Genomic DNA, 22,873 nt, shown 5'->3' on the forward strand with positions numbered 1-22,873 from the left:
CTTAATGTTGGACGCCGCCTTTCTGAGGTATCACTCCTTGAAGATGTCTTGGATACTATGGAGGCTAGTACCCATGATGGAGATGACTAATTTTACAAGTTTCTGCAACTTACTTCGATCTTGTTCAATAGATCCCCCCCCCCCACCTCCAAATTGATGCCAGATAGTGATGTGGCCAGTCAGCCAGTCAGTCGGATATGACAGCCCAACACCACTACAATACCTTGTTATTAACAAAGCTACATTACCTCCTTTCCCCTGTGGTCTGTTCTTTCGAAACATCATATAACTTGGAATATTGAACATGCAGTCCTGTTCACTCTGTGACCATGTCTCCATAATAACTATTCCCCATGAACTATAATTATATAAAACTCTGCTGTCAATTCATCTTATTGCAAATTCTACGTGCTTTGAAAGCCTACTAGGCTTTGATATATATTTTAAACACAGTATACTAGCTCTGCATTTGCTTTGTGCTGCATCATTTTATTTCACATTTTCTGTCCCAGTTTGTTCTATGAAGGGGAAATTGACACGCTTGAATATGAACAGGAGTACTTGTGAGCATGTCAAACCAGTGCTGCATTGTTGGCCTCTAATTCCAATCTCTGCAGATGTCTTGGCAATAAAGAGTAGAACCTTGCACTTGCTTTGTAGACCAGGGCTAGACAACTTGTAATAGATGACGCATTCAATAATCTCCTTTCTGCATGCAACTTGATTTCTACAATTGAACAGAACACTGGTCCTGCAAGGCCACTGGCAAGCTGGTTCTACACCAAATAAGGAGTGTGCCAGCAGTGTGTACCATCTCTCTGGTTCAGTCCAAGCCTCCCAATGTCACTGTTATTCTTTGGCTTTTTAGGGAAAATAGTAAAAGGGAGAGCAATTATTGGTTTTGGTACACATGCCAGCATCATTTGTGATTCTTCTGATCATGACAACATATACTAGCTTAGAACAGGCCAGCCAGTTGGCTGGATAGCCCATATGAGACGACTGGAGTTATGAAAAGCCTGCCACCAGCACCACAGCACTCTAACCGGCAGAGGTGGGAAATATGTTCCCATTCAGAATGATTGTAGAGGCTGGTGGAGCTCTGAGAATTTACTTAAAAAAAAGATCCTACCCAGCTAGTAAGAGAGAAGTGTACAAGTTCCAGCAAGTCATCGCAGGGTAAACTAATAACGTTATTGTTCCTATTGGATTTCAAGATGGATGCCGTTCTATCAGCCTGCATGGCTTAAAGCAGGATCAATAGTAACAAAATGCAGAAGTTACACAGCCCAAGGCAAGGGAGTGAGGAGCAGCAGAACCAATTCAACAACTCTTTCCAATGGGAAACATAGATGCAATTGAGCAAATTACATCATCCAATTAACCAACATTTCTTGAACACATTGGTCCAGCATTTCTTTCTGTGCTGGTGACGGCTTCCAGTATTTATATTTAATTGATAAATGATGATTGAGCCACATTAAACAAAACTACTCCATGAATAATCTTTCAACCTTCAGGCACTTTTCTCTGAAAAAAACTGTTCCTCGGGTTTATGTTCCTCCAGTAAGTGTTTAATTGGGCCATACCAAGGTCTGATTATTCCACTTGGAAACAGACATTTTGTGTTTCAGGTTTATTCAAGTAATGAATCAGAGCTTTTAATTTAATTTATGGATGCCCTAATTTCTTTGTACTTGGTGCATGCACAAAATCATTATTATTGATTTTGGGGCTATGAAACAAGATAAATGAGGAATACAGGGAAAGTCAACTCACTAGATGCCTGACATAGAACTCTAGAGGAGACAACTAAATGCTCAGTGCAAATATGAATACATGCCAAGTAATTTCAACTCAAAGGAAGCCATTGATGAAAATGTAAAAATAATATAATGCCACCAGAGTAATTTGCTGCCAAGTCAGTAATGACTGAAAAACTGCAGACTTCAGATGACTGATTCTGGAAATAAATAGTGTTTGATTATCAAATTACATTATACAAACTTCTGCAAATCTGAAAACTTGCTTTTATCAATATGCCTTTTCCCTAACTGCTGCAGCAGTATTATTTTATTCTGCCTATAACTACTAATTCTGTTGTATTTTGTAGTCTAGATTTATATTTCAGTAAAATGAGAGCATCATGTGAATAACTGCAGCTTGTTTACCTGACTGGATTTGCTGCAGGAAATGAGTCATAGGTATAACACATTACAGCATCAATGCAGGCTCTTTGACCCAACAGGTCCATGCCAACCGTGATGTTCACCTCTCTAGTCTATAGTCAGTAGCACAGCAGTTAGCACCTTGCTTTACAGCACACACTATAAGATCAGGGTTCCAATCCCGCTGTTGCCTGTGAGGAGTTTGTTCCCTCTCCCCGTGATCACTTGGGTTTCCTCTGGGTGCTCTGGTTTCCTCCCGCGTTCCAAAGAAGTACTGTACAGTTAGGGTTAGTGACTTGTGGGCATGCTATGTCCGATTTCCTGTGCTCGGCCCCCTTCCCCCTTTGCCCACCCCTGCATCTACCTACCCAAGTGGCTCTTAAATCATATTACTGCACCCATCTCAATGGTTTCCTCTGGCAGTTCATCCCATATACTCACTGCTCTGTGTGAAAAAGTTGCCCTATAGGTCACTTTAAACTCTTTCCCCTCTCACCCCAAATCAAAGCCCTTTTTGGATATCCCAGCTCTGTGGGGAAAAAAAACTGTTACCCATCCACCTTAGCCAAGGTCGTCATGAGTTTATAAACCTCTATCTGCTCCAAGGAATAAAGACTGACTGGCCACCCTCTCCCTATATCTCAGCCCTTCTAGTCCTAAAGTCCCAGACCACAGTAGCATAGCATGACATTTTACAGCTTGTCAGAGTTTGGAATTTGTTTCTGGTGTCCTCTGTAAGAAGTTTGTCCGTCCTTCCTGTCCGCACATGGGTTTCCTCCAGGTGCTCCGGTTACCTCTCTAACCCACAGGCCAAAGACGTACAGCCTCGTAGTTTAATTGCTCATTGTAAATAGTCCCGTGATTAGGCTGGGATTAAATAGATGGTTTGCTGGGTGGTGTGGCTCATTAGCTTGGAATGGCCATAAAAAAATCCTCCTTGAAAATCATGTCTGCACTCTTCCTAGCTGAACCACACCTTTGCTAGAACAGTGGGACTAAAACTGTACACAACTCTCCAAACATGGCCTCAGAAATGACTGATACGACTGAAACATAATGTCTCGACTCCTATACTTACTTCCTTCACTGAGGAAGGCCAACGTGCTAAAATGCTTTTTTTCACCGCCCTGTCTAAATTTGATGTCACTTTCAATTAACACTGTACTTGTGTTCCTGGGTTCCCCTGTTCATTTCCATTCCCTAGTGACTGACCATTTATGGTACAAGTCCTACACTGGTTTGACTTTCCAAAATACACACTTGTCTGTATTGAAATCCAGCTGTACTCCTCTGCCCACTTCCCAACAGACCAAGAACCCCCTGTAATCTCAGATCACCTTCTTCACTATCGACAGCACCTCCTAATTTTGTGTCAGCTGCAAATTTACTGTTCATGCCTTGAGCATTTGCACCGAAGTATTTAAATGAATGACAAATTACAAGGGTCCCAGCACTGACGGCACACTTCCAGTCGCCCACTTCCATTCTGAGAACCAACCTTCAACCACAACCCTCTGCTTCCCATCTCCAAGCCAATTTTAAATCCAGCAAACCAGCTGCTCACTAGATTCCATGAGACCTAACCATGTCTTGGGCCTTGCTGGAGCCCAGACAGGTAACATCCACTCCCTTAGATCATCTACCTTTTTGGCTATTTCTAGAAAAAACTCCAAATGGTTGGTCAACCATGCCCAAACCATCCACCACCCTAACTATCACCCAGCTTACACTGAATCAAGTGCTCAGCAATAATGGAATTTACCTTCTATTTAGAGATCACACCATTTTACAGAGGTGACACTCTACAAAGATTTTCTTCTTACTAATGTACGGCCAATGTGCAGAGAATTAACAACAACTCAAAAAATGAATTAAGATGTTTTGTTTTCAGATGAGACGTAACTGATTTTCGAAACTCACCAGTAGATTGTCCTTCTGCAGAGGAAATTGCAAAGTGTTCTAGTATCACCATCTGGTATGGCGGTGCTACTGCACACGATTATAGTAGGCTGCTAGTTAAAGTCTGTCCTGCGCCTTATAGGCTCATCAGGCCGGTCGGTGCATCAGGCATGACGCCAGTCTATCGCGAGGTTAACCCAGCATTTTACCGGTACCCATTTTTAGCTGGGTGGACTGGAGCAGTGTGTGGTTAAGTGCTCAAGGACACAACATGCTGCCTCGCTGGGGCTTGAACTCTCGACCTTCAGATCGCTAATCCAACGCCTTAACCACTTGGCCAGGCACCACACAATATAGTAGGCTGCAGAGTGTTCTAGAATTAGTTTGCTCCATGGGTACTAGTCTCCACAGTATCCAAGACATCTATAAGGAGCTTCCATCATCAAGGACCCCCACCAGGGCATGCCCTTTTACTCATGGTTTCCATCAAGAAGCAGGTACAGAAGCCTGAAGACACACAGTCAGTGATTCAGGAACAGATTCTTCCCCACTGCCATCCATTTTCTGAATGGACATTGAACCTATGAACACTACCTCACTACTTTTTTTTATGTTTCTGTTTTTGCACTATTTACACTAATTTAACTATTTAGCACACACACACACACACACACACACACACACACACACACACACACACACACACACACACACACACACACACACACACACACACACACACACACACACACACACACACACACACACACACACACACACACACACTTTACCATAATTCTGATTTTTCCCTACATTTTTCATGCATTGTATTGTACTGCTGCTGCAAAGTTAACAAATTTTGCAACACACATCGAGGAGCGCTGCCACAAGAAAGCAGCGTCCATCTTCAAGGACCCGCACCACCCAGGCCGTGCTCTCTTCTCGCTGCTGCTATCGGGAAGGAGTTACAGGAGTCTGAGGTCCCACACCACCTAGTTCAGGATTAGTTACTATCCTTCAACTATTAGGCTCCTGAATCAGTGTGGATAACTTCACTCACCTCAACACTGAACTCATTCTACAACCCATGGACTCATTTCAAGGACTCTAACTCATGTTCTCAGAATTATTTGTTAACTATTTTTATTTATATTAGCAGGGTTGTCATTAATCGCTTTTGTGGAGTTTTTCATTGATTCTTTTGAAATCCTTTGTTCCACTGTGACTGCCCACAAGCAAATGAATGTCAGGGTAGTGACATAAACATACTTTCATAATAAATTTACTTTGAACTTTGAATTAAATACGGTAGTTAAATGCGTGAACCATTTCAACTCGGTAGAAATCAGTTTTAACAAAGCATTACCTTCCTTGATGCTATAAGAGGGAACAACTTCGTGGCTTCCTCACGATGACATTCTGCGATCACGGAACAATACAGCATAGGAACAGGCCCTTCATCCTACAATATTGTGCCAAATCAAATCAAATGGACAACTAAGCTAGTCTCTGATGTTTACACAATGTCTATATCCCTCCCATTTTGCTCACATTTATATACCTATCTAAATATCTTAAAGTCCCTGATATATCCATCTCCACCATCACAGCAGGGAGCACATTCAAGGCACTCACCAGTTTCTTTCTTTCTTTTTTTAAATTTTTTTTTATTGAAGTTCATCATCAAACAAACATTTCCATAAGATGTATTTCAGACATTGTACATATATATCATATAATCATATATGTCACAAATCTGCACAAAGTATCTATCTGAGGTATATAAAAACTTGCCTCACACACCTCCTTTACCCCACTTTAAATGCATGCCCTACAGTGTCAGACATTTCAAGTTTGGGAATAGGATACTGTCTCTCTGCTTTATTTATGCCTCTCATAATTGTATAAATCTCTGTTACATACCCCGTAACTGGGTCACTTACCAGCAAAGATAGAGAGGTCCGTTGAAGTCTGATGGTACTAATTTTAACAGTATTTATTGATAGAAATACACAAAAATAATATCAATGCAAACACACAGATAATATACGTCGTCAATACTAAATCTAAAAGCGTGGGTATAATAATAATCAATAAGAAATAAGCTGTATTGTTGTCTAGGGGATAATGAATTGTCCGATGGAAATATATAGTTCGTTCAGTTCATACAGGCTGCAGCCGTTGGGGACCCTGTGTGGCAATTGTTGGAGAGAGAGACGGGTTAAAACTTGCCCATTCCGTTTATGATGTCAATCCTTCGAGAGTCGTTGAGAGTTGAGTTCCCCGCTGTTAGCTAAAAACCGTTTTTCTGTGGCAAAGGTCACCGATTCCGGGCAAATGGAAGCGGACGCACATGGCCTTCCACCGGCTTTCGCTATTACGGGATCGCTAGCGTTTCTTCTGGTGCATCTGAGGGGCTGTTCCCACAGACCCTCTTTTTATCCTGACTCACAGGGTCTCAGGTGTCAATCAGGTTGGGATGATGCAATCCCTCCACCAACCTCCTCCTTGGTTCATTGCCTGGGGCTTCGATGCATCGTACAGGATGCAATACACAAGTCCGTCTCCAAGAGACAATAGCCGGTATCAATGGGTCCGCCTTTCGGAGGCCAGGACACAGTCCAACCCTTTTGTGGATTCTGCATGTCTTTCTCTCATTTCCTGTGTCCCCTGAACTGACTTAATAGTGATCTTGCGATTCTCACAAAGGAGGGGGCTACCCCACACCCTTTGGCCCCTCAGAGCTGTGGCACATTCGTAACACCTCTATCAGATCTCCCCTCAGCAACTGCCACTCCAGAGAAAACAACCCAAGTTTGTCCAACCTCTTGTTGTAGCAAATGTCCTCAAATCCAGGCAGCATCCTGGTAAACCTCTTCTGCATCCTCTGCAAACCCTCAACATCGTTCCTATAATGAGGTGAATAGAGCTGTATGCAATACTGCAGACGTGGCCTAACTAGAGTTTGATAAAACTGTAACATAACTTCCTGACTTTTGAACTCAATGCCTCAACTCAAAAAGACAAGCATCCCATATGCCTTCTTATCCACTCTATCAAACTGCGTAGCCACTTTCAAGGAGCTAGGAACTTGGACCCCAAGATCCCTCTGCTCATCAACACTGTTAAGGGTCTTGCTCTTAAGTGTACTGTCTCTTTACATTTGACCTACCAAGGTGCAACACTTCATATTAGGCTGCGTTAAACTCAGTCTGCCATTTCTGCGCCATATCTGCAATTGATCTATATCCCACTGTATTCTTTACCAGTATCTACACTATCCACAACACCAACAATCTTCGTATCAAAGTTCAAAGCAAATTTTTTATTAAAATACATATATGTCACAATCAGGTTTAGTATCACCGGCATATGTTGCAAAATTTTTATTTTGTGACAGCAGTACAGTGCAATAAAAATGATAAATTACAGTAACCATACATTAAAAAATATGTTAAATAAGTCATAGAAAAAGAGAGGCGAAAAATCCCGAGGAAGTGTTTATGAGTTAATTTTCCAATCAGAAATCTGATGGCAGAGGGGAAGAAACTGTTCTTGACATGTTGACTGTGTGTCTTCAGGCTCTTGTACCTCCTCCTTGATGATAGAAATGAGAAGGGGGCCATGTCCTGGGTGACAAGGATCCTTCATGATGGATACCACCTTTTTGAGGCATCGCCTTTTGAAAGCTGGGGAGGCTAGTACCCATGATGGAGCTGGCTGAGTTTACAACTTTCTGCAGCTTTTCCTGATCGAGGCCCCTCCACACCAGAAGACGATGCAACCAGTTAGAATGCTCTCCACGGTACATCTCTGGAAAGTAGCGAGTGTCTTTAGTGACATACCAATTCTCCTCAAACTTCTAATGAAATATATATAACTTTTGTACCTCCTTTGTAATTGCATCAGTATGCTGGGCCTCAGAGATAGGTACAACTGTATACAACCCAGAGATTCACTTTCTCACGGGCATCCTCAGTAAATACAAGAAACACAATAGAATCAATGAAAGACCAGTGCCCAATAGTACAGACAACAATCTATGTGCAAAAGGCAACAAAAATGTTCAAATACAAAAATAATACTATTGTTAATAATAATAAATAAATAAGCAATAAATATCGAGAACATAAGATGAAGAGTCCTTGAAAGGATAGACTTACTAAACCACCCATCTACATTTCATCCAGGTCATTGATACACATCACAGTACAGATCTGTGTATAGCACCACGTGTGTCACAGACCTCCAGCGACAGTAAGTCCCTTCAGCACCACACTCTGTCTTCTATGGGCAAGCCGGTTCTGAATCCAAGTTACCAATTCACCACTGATCCCATTCACCTTAATGTTTTAAATGAGTATCCCATGACGGACTTTGTAAAACACTTCACTAAAATCCATGTACACAACATCCACAGCTCTACCTTCATCGATCACCCTCCTCACCTCATCAAAAAAACTCGATGAAGTTAGTAAGACATGACTTGCTCCCTGCAAATCCATGCTGGCTCTCCCTAATTAGGCCATGGTTTTCTAAATTCTCGTATATCCTATCCCTAAGAATTGTCTCCTGTAACTTCACTATTGCTGACATGAGACTCACCTGTCTATAGTTTCCAGGATTGTCTCTGGTTCCCTTCTTGAACAATGGAACAACATTAGATACTTTCCAGTCCTCTAGGACCTCGCCTGTGGCTAGAGAGGACACAAAGATATTGGTCGAGGCCCCAGTAATCTTTTCACTTGCCTCGCTCAATAACCTAGAGTATATCCCATCAGGCCAAGAGGACTTATCTCCTTAATGCTCTTTAAGAGGCCCAAAAGTACCTCCCCCTTTACTTCAAAATGCCCGAGCATATTAGTACTCTTGGTACCGACCTCCCTATCCTCCATGTCCTTCTCCTGGGTAAATACTAATTTAAATACTCATTGAGAAACTCACCCACATCAGCTACATCTTTAATACAATCCTATCAGATTGATTGCACCCTGCCAATTATTATACCCATATAGATGCAGTAGACAAGCCTTCCATTATGTCCCCTCTGAGTGCAAGTGTGATATTGCCCCTGATCAGTAGCGCAACTTTACACCACCAGCACCACCGCCCCCTTTCCTCCCTCTCTATCTTTTCGAAAACGTCAAAACTCTGGGACATTAAACACCCATTCCTGTCCCTTTCTCACCAAGTCTATGTAATGACCACAACATCATAATTCCATATACTGGCTCATGCTCTAAGTTCATCAAATTGACCCATAATACTCCTGGAATTAAAATACACACACTTCAAACTATCTGCCCCATTGTATCTATTGCCTTGCTCCTGCCTGTTTCTGCTGCCCTGATATCTACCTTCCTCTTTATCCCTCCACTCTCTGACCTAATGCTCTGGTTTGGTTCAAACCCTCCCAATTAGCTCTAGCGAACCTCCTGATCAGGATATTGGTTCCCCTCCAGTTTGCCTGCAACTAGTCCCTCTGGTACAGGTCACCCTTGCCCCAGACAAAAACTACAATGATCCAAGATCATGCCCTCTGCACCAATTCCTCAGCCACTCATTTATCTGTACTACCATCCTATTCCTGCCTTGATCCAGGACACTAATTCTTTTCTAATCTCATTACTGAACTCAAAGGGAAGTTCACATGAATCCAAACATAAGGTCCCTAGTTTGTTTCAAGCAATTACACCAATGATGTTATCTTCTAGATTGCATTCCAATCTTTACTTTGTTTGGTGGTGTAACTTCCATCACCGACAAGGTTTCATATTCGTTTTGAATGCTGGAGGGCTGACACCACATGTTATGTGTCCTGGTCCCCTCCATACAGTGCTGTTCAGCGTATCATGGATTATGCCAACAGCTCATGATATTCCAAGTCTCTAATAACAGCTAAGATATTGAATGGTCAGATGGAATCTCAATAAGAGCTGACCGTCACAGAGAACTCTGGTAAGGAAACTGCAGGCGGGTAGCATTGTTTAAATGAATGGAAGGAAGCTCAGGGAGGCCTGCAGTCTCACAGGTGAAGCTCCCTGTAGGTGCCACACTTCACTACAGAGCCCAGACGCCAATCAGCCAAGGAATGCCAGTGCCTCCAAACTGCTACCCTGCTGTACCAACCTCTCTAACGTACACCTAGTACAAAAGGCAAGTAATTCCTGTTCAGATCTGTATACTAAGCTTTTCCATCTACTCAACACAGACAACAAATCCTCTGAATTAAAGTAACGCATATAGAAGCTCTGCAGGTTGGGCAGCATCTCTGGATAGGAATAAACAGTCTCGATGAAGGGTTTCAGTCCAAAACATCGACTGTCTATTCTTAACTGCAGATGCTACCCAACCTGCAGAGTTCCTCCAGGATTTTGTATGTGTTACTCTGGATTTCCAGTATCTCATGTTTATTATCCTCTGATTTAGAGCAATTCAGTAAATTTTCCTACTGTTGCATCTGTCAAAATATGTCACCATCAAATATACTGTATTATTGACTCAGTCATGTCATAGTAACAGTACCAGGTAATTAGATCTAAAACTCCAACAAAATTATTGAGCTGAATCTTAACTTGAAATTAAAATATGATGGGTGTGTGGGTTAAATCTGGCATTGGAACCAAACTTAATTCAAATGTGGATACTGCTAGCTTTAATGGAGGCAGGAAATGGGAAAAACAGACAGTTTATTTACAAGGAACATGTTGGCTATTTCACTGTTATAGTGTCGTTTCCATCCTTCATATAGGGAGCCATTGTAAATTTTCAGCTGCCTCAAGAAAGCTGAAAATAGTGAGAAGAGTACAATCAGAGACATTAAGTCCTTTATAGCAGCACAAATAGAAGGCAAGCACAAGTACTTCCTGCTCTTCATGCAGATATGCCGAACAGGATAATTCACTTAATGGCACCCGAGATCAAGACTGAACTCTGGTCAATGGAGCTGAGGTGACAGTGCCAACTGCTGAGCCACTTTGCCACTCTTTATATAAAGTGGAAGCAAAGAGTAAAAGTAAAGGGGCAACTCTCAAATCATTCGGAAGGTTCAAGAGAGTAACACGTCCAAAAATGAGAACCATATTTTAGGAGGGTGATTACAGGGTTTTGGGAGGATGGAAAAGAAACTTATCAGAATGAGCCTTTACTTGTGTTGAAAGACTGCAAAAGCTGGGCTTGAGGAGAGAGCAAACAGGCTTAAGCAGAGATTTAATCAGAGTTCAGAATCACCATTGGGGTTTTGGTTGAGTGGATACAGTTAAACAGCCTCTAGAAGCAGATGGATCAGAAATCAAACTCATAAATTTCAAATGATTAAGAAAAAAACTCAGCAGCTGAAAAGCATTTTATATACTGCATGTTGCAATGAACTAGAACTTGGTGTTTATTATAAACTGATCCATTATAGTTTTCAAATTAAGTTGAAAATAGTTTTGAAAAAAAACTGCAAGGCAGAGCAGGGAAATGGCACCAACAGCATTGCTCTTCCGAGAAACTAATAAAGGCACAGAGACAAATGGCTTCTGTGATTCATCTCACGATTACTCTCCAATACAAAGATTTTCAACACATTAAACATAGGCTACCTTACCTATGATATTCAGGTAAATTAGGTACCACAAGTCTGCACGTCTCCAAGTCTGCTGGGGAAGTCAAACCCCAAACCCGAGTCTAAGTCCGGGTAGCTGGAACCTGGAGGCTGTAGATGGCTGTCCTGGGGTTGGAGGACTGTGTACATGTGTGGGTGGGGGGAAGAAACAGGGCTTGTTTTGCTGTTGTTGTTTTGTTGTGCTCTGTGTTGTTCTGCCAAGCATTACAGGCATGGTACAATGGTGCCAGAATGTGTGTTGGTTGTTAATGCTAATGATGCATTTCACTGAAATGCTTTGAAGGACACATGGTAAACAAACTTAAATCTTGAATCAATTCTAAGTTTTCAACTTACCCATTGGCCTTTGCTCAGAAGTGAAAACAGAAGCACTGGAAACCACTCAGGAGGTCAGGAAGCGCCTGTGGAAAAAGACGCAGAGTTAACACCTGAGGTAGTAGTCTGGTTCAATAAAAAGTCTTCAGGCCGGAGCTTTGACTGATGTTGTTTGACCTGCTGAGCATTTTCAGCATTCTCTGGTTTTATTTGAGACTTACAGCACCTTACATTCCTTTGTGTTTTGGCAATAGCACTGATGCAATTATTCGTTCTTCAGCAGAAAGATGATTGCAAAGCTTTTTCATCTTACTGTTAGTTTGGAATAGGCTGATGTATTGAATATGTGTCACCAACAATGCCTCCTGTGCACTCTTGTCTGTGCAAATATCACAGAACGTCACACAGGACAGATTCAGCAGACACTGTAGTGAGATAATTGGGAGGAATTGACCTGGTTGCTATGTCATGCAAAATAGTAAATTCAAATGAGTATGTCTGCAGGAAATGTTCCAACCCACTGCTCTGACTTTGTGGGGAGATGGACTGCATCCACGGAGCTATGCCCATTTACCACTGATCACTTATTGGAACATGGTGATAATTCCGAAAAAACTCTTAAGAAAATTCAAAATTAACATTTTTACAGACTTGCTGTAATTTCAGCAGTTCCTCCTCAGTGCTCATTTTTACCTTTCTTTGCGTTGGAAAGGAAAACAAGGTGATGGTTTTTTTTCTTGGAGAAAGAAATTTCATTAAAGAGTGTCTCAAATCAACAAAGATCTAATCTTGTCTTTCAAATTATGCAAGGAACTGCAGAACAGAATTAATTAATCATTAATTGCCACCTTTGCTAGACTTATTTTCATTAGGGAAATGACATTAATTGCAAAGCTCAGTCAACAAATTGTTCAAGTATAATGAAGCATTTTATCAGTAGGTCATGGGCTGAGACACCAACTCATTTTCTCTCTCCACTGACGCTGTTTAACCTGCCAAGTATTTTTAGGATTGTTTTTAATATGGGATCTCCAGTAATGCAGAATTTGTCTTGTATTGGGATACAGTTTATGTGTCTTACATTCACCATTGATTCATTTGTTTAGAACAATCTATTGCTTATCTAAAGATACTGCAGCTCTCTAAATTACTAAGCATTAAGACTTATTTGCAAAAATTGAAGTAGTATCATCCAGTGCTGAAGAAAAATCTAATTAGAACCATAACACTTAAAGTGTTCAACTATATAAGACAGATGTTATTGCTTTCCTCCACAGTGTAGTCTTCTTACATTCGGTCACTCAGGCTAGTTTTTGGATTTTTGAAAGAATGTTTCCCTTAAGAGAACAATTTAGGCTTAAGGGGCAGCACGGTAGCATAGCGGATAGTGCATTGCTTTACAGTGCCAGCGATCACCGAGTGGGGTTCAATTCCCACTACTGCTTGTAAGGCGTTCGTACATTCTCTCTGTGATCATGCTGTTTTCCTCCAGGCGCTCCGGCTTCCTGTCATGTTCCAAAGGCGTGCAGTTAGGGCAGGTTACTTGAGGGCATGCTGTTCTGACACTGGAAGCATGCCAACACTTGCAGGCTGCCCACCCTAATCTTCACTGATTTGATCAGACAAACAAACAATGCATTTCACTGCATGTGTCTGTCTGTCTCTCTGTCTCCCTCTCTCTGTCTCTTTCTTGTGTTTGTGTGTTTCTGTCTCACAGTGTTAAGCCCATTACCCCTACTGGTTGTCGATAGCAGTTTGCCAGAGTCCTTCTGTCCTGGAACCAGGGATGAGGTCTTTGAAGCTTATCTTGGTGCTTCTGCAGCTCTGGGTTTTTACCAGATGAGGTTGCTAGCCCCATGCCCAGCCCTCCTCCTTTCACAGAAAGGATTGGAACCATCCACGGCTGTGTTGAAGTTTGGAAGTACATGTGACAAATAAAGCTAATCTTTAATGTTTAAGGTCATTATCTATAATCAAGAATTCATTCGTGAATATGATCAGTTGGCAGTAAGCAGTTTAACTTGGAGGTCAATTAATTATTTTTCCTAGTCACGAACACAGATTTGATAGATTCTGCCTCCTTTCTTCTCCCCAGATCAGCACCATTGATGCAGTGGTTTTGCAAGAGGAGAACATCTCATTGCTCTTTGCCCTGAAATATGGTCACTCTAAAGCCCTGTGCTGACACCATAACCCCTCAGCTTTAGAGTGAAGCAAAGCTATTTCACACTGTACAGTTCACAGTAAATCTATCCCTTGTAATTGCCATGTGACAGTTCAAACCAACTGAAAAAGGTCTCTGATTACAGTCTTTATCCCTTGATCCTTCGTTATGCTATCAATGTGAAAGAGAAATTAGCTTCCACGCAACGCCTGCATGGTTTGTTCGGAACACCATCAATATCTTCTCCTTTTAAAACAAACTTGTATATTATTCAATCACATAATGCCTCAATGTTTAATCCAGCAGCAACTCCCCATCAGTTTTGAACCATGCAGTGCAACCATGTGCAGGATTCAACAAAAAGCGAGTAGTTTTAAAAATAACATTCAAGTACATGTACAAAGTTTATTCCTTTCGAGAGAATGGTGTCCCCATAGCCTAATTTGTACCTCTGCTCTCCAACAAGCCAATCTTTGGCCTCATTGCTAACGTTTCATGATGCTGGAAGAGCTTTTTTTGCATTTTATATGGGGCTTACTCAAAACAATTAGGTGCACATACATCCCAATTTCTGGGAAATATCATTCATCTGCAGTAAATTTAGGTCAAGAGTAAATTCTCCAATAACTCTGCCAGACTCACTGTAAAATGGATCATATCAAAAGATGGGCTAAACATTGTTGTTCTTTAATTCAATACTGGATTGTTTTAGTGATTATCTTCTACTTATGGCCTTTAGTTTTGGGATCTTCCAAGAGTGGATACACCTTCTCCAAGGCTATCATATTACATTTCTTTAAGAGCTTTTGCTAATTTATCCTCATACATAACGCTTACTGGGGAGAAACGCTAACCTGTTCAGCCTTTCACAATATGTTTTTACATTTCCCCAATGCCTATAGATCCTTTCTAGAACCAAAACCAGGACAGTGAACAATCCCTATCATGTGGTCCATCCAAGGTTTGATGGAGTTAACATACCCCAGTTTAAATTCCATCCTTCTGGAAGTAATATAACATAATACATATTTAGTTGCTGGCTCAGTCATGCATTAACTAATATCTCTCATCTTCAGATATCCCCATTTTGTTTCAGTTGTCAGTACTTCCCTCTGTTCACTGGTGAATGTTATGATTCTCTCTGATATACACATAACTACAATACACAGATACAATATTACTCATATAACACATATTATATTCCAAATACCTTGAGTAAATATCTTTAGTTCATAACCATTTAGGGGAAGATGGATCATTAGTTTAGATGGAGCTTATGGATTTCAAAATCAGTTCATCAGAAGAAAAAAAGTTATCTTATAAATTGATTGTGAAGTAACAAGTGTAGTGAACTAACACAGTGACAAACACAGTGCTCCCTCTGGAGTCTGCACCAACATTTTAGATGACAGATGCTTCAATATAGTCGACATGTTCATGTCTAGTTACCGTACTTATTTAAATTGTGCTCACCTTGCCCTCAGGAAGTCTCCTTGAATCTGTTGGTTGGACTAATGTCTGCAAGACTTCCTTTGTGCTACAGGCTAATTGTCAGTCCACCTCATTCTTGTACAATGTTTTCCTGAGAGGCCACAGCACTTTCAAAACTGTTAGAAGTTCCCCACCCCACTTTTGCAATGCCATTCCAGGACTCCAAGGCAATGTGGCTCAAGATCAAGTTAGTTCCTGAGGATTTTGAAATCTTATTTTGGTTTACTATCCAAAGGCTTCAACAATTCGAAATCCCCGCCCATCATGCCTGCTGTATTGTTAGCTATCAAAATTTTATATTGAGAACAGAATCATTTCAAACATTCTATAGCTTAGAGCTGTATTAGGTGAAATAAATTTACTGATTATTATTTATACTGAAAACTTAATTGGCAACACAAGTGAGAAGACAAGATGGCAACTCAGGTAGTAATATTGAAAGGACAAACTGCAAGTTTGCTCTTTGGTAAACCATGGCCAGACAATATTCATGCATTCATTACAGTTAACCACATAAATATTTCAGAAGAACAGGTTATTGTACACCAACAACATTTGCTGCATATTGGTCTCATTGAATTCAGTCTTGTTAATTTACTTTAATTCAGCTGGCCTCATTGCCAATACTAAGATTTTTTTTTTCACTCCTGTTATTTCACAAAATTTATCTCTTAGACATATTGTCCTTCAATTCATCCCAGGCTGCCTTATCCAAAACAAAGGAAACTATTTCCTACACATAACTATCAATATATTACAAATACCTTCAGTAAATATTTTTAATTTGTAACTGTTTAACAGAAAATGGACTGAACAGAAAATAGTGTGGATGGAGCTTGTGCATTCCAAAATTAGTTCATCGGAAGAAAAACGTTATCTTATGAATTGACAGTGAAGTAGCAAATATCCTGACAAATATAATGCACTCAGTGCTCCCTCTGGAGTTCGCACCAACATTTTAGATGACAGATGCTTCAGTATGGTTGATACTTTCTTGTCTAGCTATTGTACTCATCTAAATAACTGAGAATAACAACTGCATATTTGTTTCAGAAGGACAAGGAAGACAAGGTCACAGCAGTCAATATTTCATCCAGCACATAACATGAACCTGGCTTCACTGATAATAATTAAATAGAATTGAAAGATGATTATTGTAAATGTGTCTGATATTTCAGATTCTATTTTCTACATATTAAATAATGGGCTATTTCAAACATATCTAAATGAAAACAATTAAAATGGAAATACCAGAATTCTAGTACTATGTTAACTGGGTTTAACATCATCAATTATTTGTATTGATCAAGGCACACTGTTGCAATACGGTTGTAGCATATTCTAAACCCACACGGGACCTGTTATGTGTGATTTCATTAAATGTGACAGATCACATTACGAGGTAGCAGTCTACAGCTGGTACTGTATTACACTCACTAATGTCTGAATGAGAACAACATCGCGTTCACGCAGTTGTGTGAGACGACATCATATTCTGCTGCAGTTACATTGGATTTTGAAAATAAACAGGAAGGCTCATTAATAACAGAATACTTACCTCATTGCTAAGAAAATTATAGTATGGTCATGATGATGAACTTAATATTAGCAGCACAGTTTCTTAAAAAAATTGAGGAGTCTATTTTCAGAGACTGAAGGCAGCATTTGGTTTGCTGGCATCATCAGATAGACTGTTGAATATCAAAGTTGGAAGTTTCTTGGTGATTGTACAGAACATTAGTGAGCCCCCACTTGGAGTAAAAAAAATTCCCTGGTTGGCAAGGGCAAGTATGGGACGAAGGGCTTTTTTCTACGCTGTACAATTTTATGACACTTTTGGAACAAAGACCTGCAATTTTTAAACTAAATAATAGTGGGGAGATTCCAAGAAGGAGTAGGATACAGAGTGAGAAAGAGAGTTGCATATTGTGGGCTCCCAGAGACTGAAGGCAGATCTGCCAATGTTAGGTCAGTCAGAAAAATCAAGAGTGAAGTTAAATAAACTGAAAGTTTGAAAGACCAGCAACTGATTATGACGTGTGAAAACTAGAAGAATTCTTAAAGGTTGATTGTCAAAGGACTACAAAGGACTATGATCTTACTCCCTATTAATTCCCCCTATTATTCTGTCTTTTGTTGCATATCTTTCTGGACAGGAATTAGGACTTACCACCAACCTTATGACTGTGTGGCTAAGTACAGCTCTAATGCCATATTCAAGTTTGCTGATGGCAGCACTGTAGTTGGACAAATCAAAAGGTGCTGACAAATCGGCATATAGGAAGGAGATTGGAAATCTTTCTGAATGGTGCCACAACAGCAACTTCTCACTCAATGTCAGCGAAACCAAGGAGATGATTATTGACTAAAGGAGGGGAAAGATGGCGGTCCATGAAGGAAGCAAAAATGGAGAGAATCAGCAACTTTAAATTCCTCAGCGTTATCGTTTCAGAGGACCTGTCCTGGGCCCAGCACGCACATAACTGCTATTACAAAGAAGGCATGGCAATTTGCAAAAATTTGGCACGTCATCTAAAACTTTGACAAACTTCTGTAGATGTATGCTAGAGGGTAAGAGAGTATCGCGACTGGTTGCATCACAGCCTGGTATGGAAACACCAATGCCTTTGAATGGAAAAGCCTACAAAAAGTAGATTCAGCCCAGTCGATAATGGGTGAAGTCCATCCCGCATTGAGCACATCTACTAGGAGCGCTGTCGCAGGAAGGCAGCATCCATCATCAGAGACTCCCACCACCCAGATCATGCTCTCTTCTCGCTGCTGCCATCAGGAAGTTGGAAGTTGGTACCTCAGGTTCACACCACCACGTTCAGAAACGGTCATTTCCCTTCAATCATCAGGCTCTCGAACCAGAGGGCATAACTTCATTCACCCCACACCGAACACAGTCCACAGTCCATAGACTCAGGTTTAAGGGACTCTTCAACTAATGTTCAATATTTATTGCTTGTTTGTTTGTCTGTCTGTTTGTTTGTTTATTTATCTCACTTTCATATTTGCACAGTTCGTTGTTTTTCACACATTGGTTGTTTATCCGTCATCGTTATGTGTAGTTTTTCATTGATTCCATTGCGTTTCTTTGTATTTACTGTGAATGCCTGCAGGAAAATGGATCTCGGTAGTATATGGTGACATATATGTGCTTTGATAAATTTACTTTGAACAACAACCTGAGCCATTGGTTTCCTCTGTCAGGAACACATGCTTTTAGACAGCCATTTAGACTGAGCGCGATATATTTCTGCACTTTTTTTGCGTGTGTTAAGGGCATTGTGGGAACTACAGAGTCCTCCAAAGGTGGTGGCTGAGGGGGCAGGCATGTGGGTAGCGAGTACAGGAGCCTTGCAACTAATCACAGGTTTGCACAGAAAGAATATTGAGCTTGCAGTCCTGCGTCAAGGCAACTTCGGCAGGGAGTGTGCAAGAGAATTAGCACTACACCACAAACTGTACCTTAGCCTTTGCTTTTGCTTGAACATATTGCTGAAATCTTTTAAATAGTACTCTTATTGGGATGAACAGAAATTGACAAAAAGTAGTTTAGCATCCCTGTTGCATAAAGATCGTGTAATTCCCAATTTCTGTAAAACACAGAGCATTGATGAAAATCGGCACTTTCCTGTTTTCAGACATCATCCTTGTGCACTATTTGGTTTGAATAAATACAGCAATCACAAAGATGAAATGTGGAGCTCACACGCAAGTCCCAAAATGGATGATTAGTCTTGAGCAGCACACTGATAAGAAACTGATCTCTCCTTTTCCGTAGGCAGCATGCAAAGTGATCATGCATCTCATCTTGATCTCCAACAACAAACAGATATTTAATTAGAGTGCTGAACTTTTTTTTTTAACATCACTGGGTTCAAATATTGAACCAATTGTCAATCAATTGCAGATTTGGAACTTCTGCACAAATCAATCATGCTGCCTGCCCTTTGATTTTCCTGTATGAATTCATTACCATTCTAATTGATGGAACTCTAATTGAAGTGACAAGAAAGAGGTGAAAATGTTGTAATTAGTTTAATTAAGGGCAGCCTTTCAAACTGGACCACAGAAAACAATTCATTTGAATGGAACAATACCAGTCCAACTGCAACAAGCACTTCTTTCTGAGCCGAGACTTTCATAAAGGCCAAATCAAACTCTTTGGAACTGAGATAAAGCTGTTTAAGATCTCTTGCTGAAATATGTGCTTTAAATCGGCTTTTCAAGTGAAATGTTGATAGTTAACCCATTCACTGTTGAGATGAATGCATCCAAGAGTTAATATCGAACATAACAGCACAGTACAGGCCCTTCAGCCCACAATGTTGTGTCAAACTTTAAAACTACACTAAGACCAATTTAACCCCTACCCCCTACATGGTTCTCCATTTTTCTATCATCCATCTGCTTATTTAAGAGTTTCTTAAATGCCCTAATGTATCATGTCTACTACCACTCTTAGAACATAGAACATAGTAAGACGCAGCACATTACAGGCCCTTTGGCCCACAATGTTGTACGGACTATGTAACCTAGTCTAGAAACTGCCTAGAATTATCCTACCACATAGCCCTCTATTTTTCTAAGCTCCATGTACCTACCTAAGAGTCTCTTAAAAGTCCCTATTGTATCTGCCTCCACCACCATGACCGGCAGTATATTCCACTCAGCCACCACTCTTTATGTGAAAAACTTACCCCTGACATCCCCTCCGTACCTACTTCCAAGCACCTTAAAACTATGGTCCCCCTGGTGTTAGCCACTTCAAGCCTGGAAAAAAGTCTCTGGCTATCCACACCATCAATGCTTCTCATCATTTCATACACCTCCATCAGGTCATCTCTCATCCTCCGTCACTCCAAGGAGAAAAAGCCAAGATCACTCAACCTTTTCTCATTAGGCACACTCTCCAATCCAGGCAACATCCTTGTAAGTCTCCTCTGCACTCTTTCTATAGTATCCACATCCTTTCGGTAGTGAGGTGACCAGAACTGAACACAGTACTCCAATTGGGGTCTGACCAAAGTCTTATATAGCTGTAACATTACTTCACAGTTCTTGAACTCATTCCCATGGTTGATGAATGCCAGCACACCATACACCTTCTTAATAACACTGTCAACCTGCACAGCAGCTTTGAGTGCCCTATGGACATGGACCACATGATCTTTCTGATCCTCCACAATGCCAAGAGTCTTACCATTAATACTATATTCTGTCTTCAATTTTGACCTACCAAATGAACCACTTCACACTTATAGGGACTGAACCCCTATAGAACCACACTGGTCACCGACATCCATGCAGAATTCAGACCATCTACAACCACCCTTTGCCTTCTGTAGGCAAGCCAATTCTGGATCCACAAAGTAAGGTCTCAATTGGATCCCATGCCTCCTTACTTTCTGAATGAGCCTTGTATGGGAAACCATATCAAATACTTTACTGAAATCCATATACATACATCCACTACTTTACCTTCATCAAGTTTTGTTATATCCTCAAAGAATTCAATCAGGCACGACCTGCCCTTGACAAAGCCATGCTGACTATCCCTAATCAGGTTATGTTTATACAAATCCTCATAAATCCAGCCTCTCAAGATCTTCTGCAACAACTTGCCCCTCACTGAAGTAAAACTCATTGATCTATAATTTCCTAGGTTATCTCTACTCTCTTTCTTGAACAAGGGAACAACATTTGCAAACCTCCAATTCTCCAGTATTTCTGCCATTCCTATTGATGATGCAAAGATCATTGCCAGAGGCTCAGCAATTTCATCCCTTGCTTCCCACAGTAGCCTAGGGTATATCACGTCCAGTCCGGGCAACTTATCTAAGTTAAAGTTTTTCAAAAACTCCAGCACATACTTTTTCTTAATGTCTATAGGCATCCGTTGGTCTCGTGAGACCATGGATTTGCGCCTTGCAAGGTTTCCAGGGCGCAGGCCTGGGCAGGGTTGTATGGGAGACCAGCAGTTGCCCAAGCTGCAAGCCTTCCCCTCTCCACGCCACGGATGTTGTCCAAGGGAAGGGCACTAGGATACAAGCAGCTTGGCACTGGTGTCATCACAGAGCAATGTGTTGTTAAGTGCCTTGCTCAGGGACACAAACATACTGCCTCAGCTGAGGCTTGAACCAGTGACCTTCAGATTACTAGACTGATGCCTTATCCACTAGGCCACGAGCCAACACTTAATGCCTATATGCTCAAGCATTTCAGTCCACTGTAAGTCATCTCCACAATTGCCAAGGTCCTTTTCACTGGTGAATACTGAAGCAAAGTATTTATTAAGAACCTCTGCTACCTCCTCCTACTCCATGCACACATTTCCACTATTGCACCTGATTGGTCCTTTTCTCACATGGATTATCCTCTTGATCTTCACATACTTGTAGAATGCCTTGGGTTTTCCTTAATCCTGCTCGCCAAAGCCATCTCATGGCCCCTTCTAGCTTTCCTAATTTCATTCTTAAGAACTTTCCTGGCAATCTTGTAATTTTCTAGAAATCTATCAGCACCTAGTTTCTTGAATCTTTCATAAGCTTTTCTTTTCTTCTTAGCTTGATTTTCCACATCCTTTGTATACCATGGTTCTTTTACCCTACCATCCTTTCCCTGCCTCAATGGAACATACCTAAGCTGAATGCCATGCAAATTGCATCAGGAAACCTCCCTGAACACACCTAACAAACTCCACCTCATCAAAACCCCTTGCTCTAAGGAGATGCCAGTTAATATTAGGAAAGTTAACATCTTCCATCACAACAAGTATATTATTATTGCGCCATTCCAGAATCTGCCTCCCTATCTGCTTCTCAATGTCCCTGATACTAATGGGGGGGTCTATAAAAAGCACCCAGTAGAGTTATTGCCCCCTTCCTGTTTCTGACTTCCAACCACACTGACTAAGTAGATAATCCCTCCGTGACTTCCTCCTTTTCTGCAGCTGTGACACTATCCCTGATTACCAATGCCACTCCCCCACCTCTTTTGCATCCCTTTCCATCCTTTTTGAAACACCTGAAGCCCAGCACGTTCAGCAGCCATTCATGCCCCTGAGACATCTAAGTCTCTGTAATGGCCACATAGTTCCATGTATTGATCCATGCTCTAAGTTCATCCACCTTGTTTATGATACTCCTTGCATTAAAATAGACACATCTCAAACCATCTTTGCTCTATCATCTGCCTATCCTTCCTCACAAAGTCCCT

At 41.0% G+C, this 22,873-nt stretch overlaps 1 protein-coding gene across 1 annotated transcript in view; it reads right to left on the reverse strand.

The window, feature by feature from the left end:
- sorbs2b (sorbin and SH3 domain containing 2b) overlaps window positions 1-22,873 on the reverse strand; it is a 452,225-nt gene that overhangs the window by 338,728 nt on the left and 90,624 nt on the right. The window contains exon 2 of the mRNA XM_073048156.1: window positions 12,013-12,077. The gene's annotated coding sequence lies outside the window, so the exon portion shown is untranslated. The remainder of the gene's footprint in view (window positions 1-12,012; window positions 12,078-22,873) is intronic.

The sequence above is a fragment of the Hemitrygon akajei genome, chromosome 6, assembly GCF_048418815.1.
Source record: "Hemitrygon akajei chromosome 6, sHemAka1.3, whole genome shotgun sequence".
Lineage (NCBI taxonomy): Eukaryota > Metazoa > Chordata > Chondrichthyes > Myliobatiformes > Dasyatidae > Hemitrygon > Hemitrygon akajei.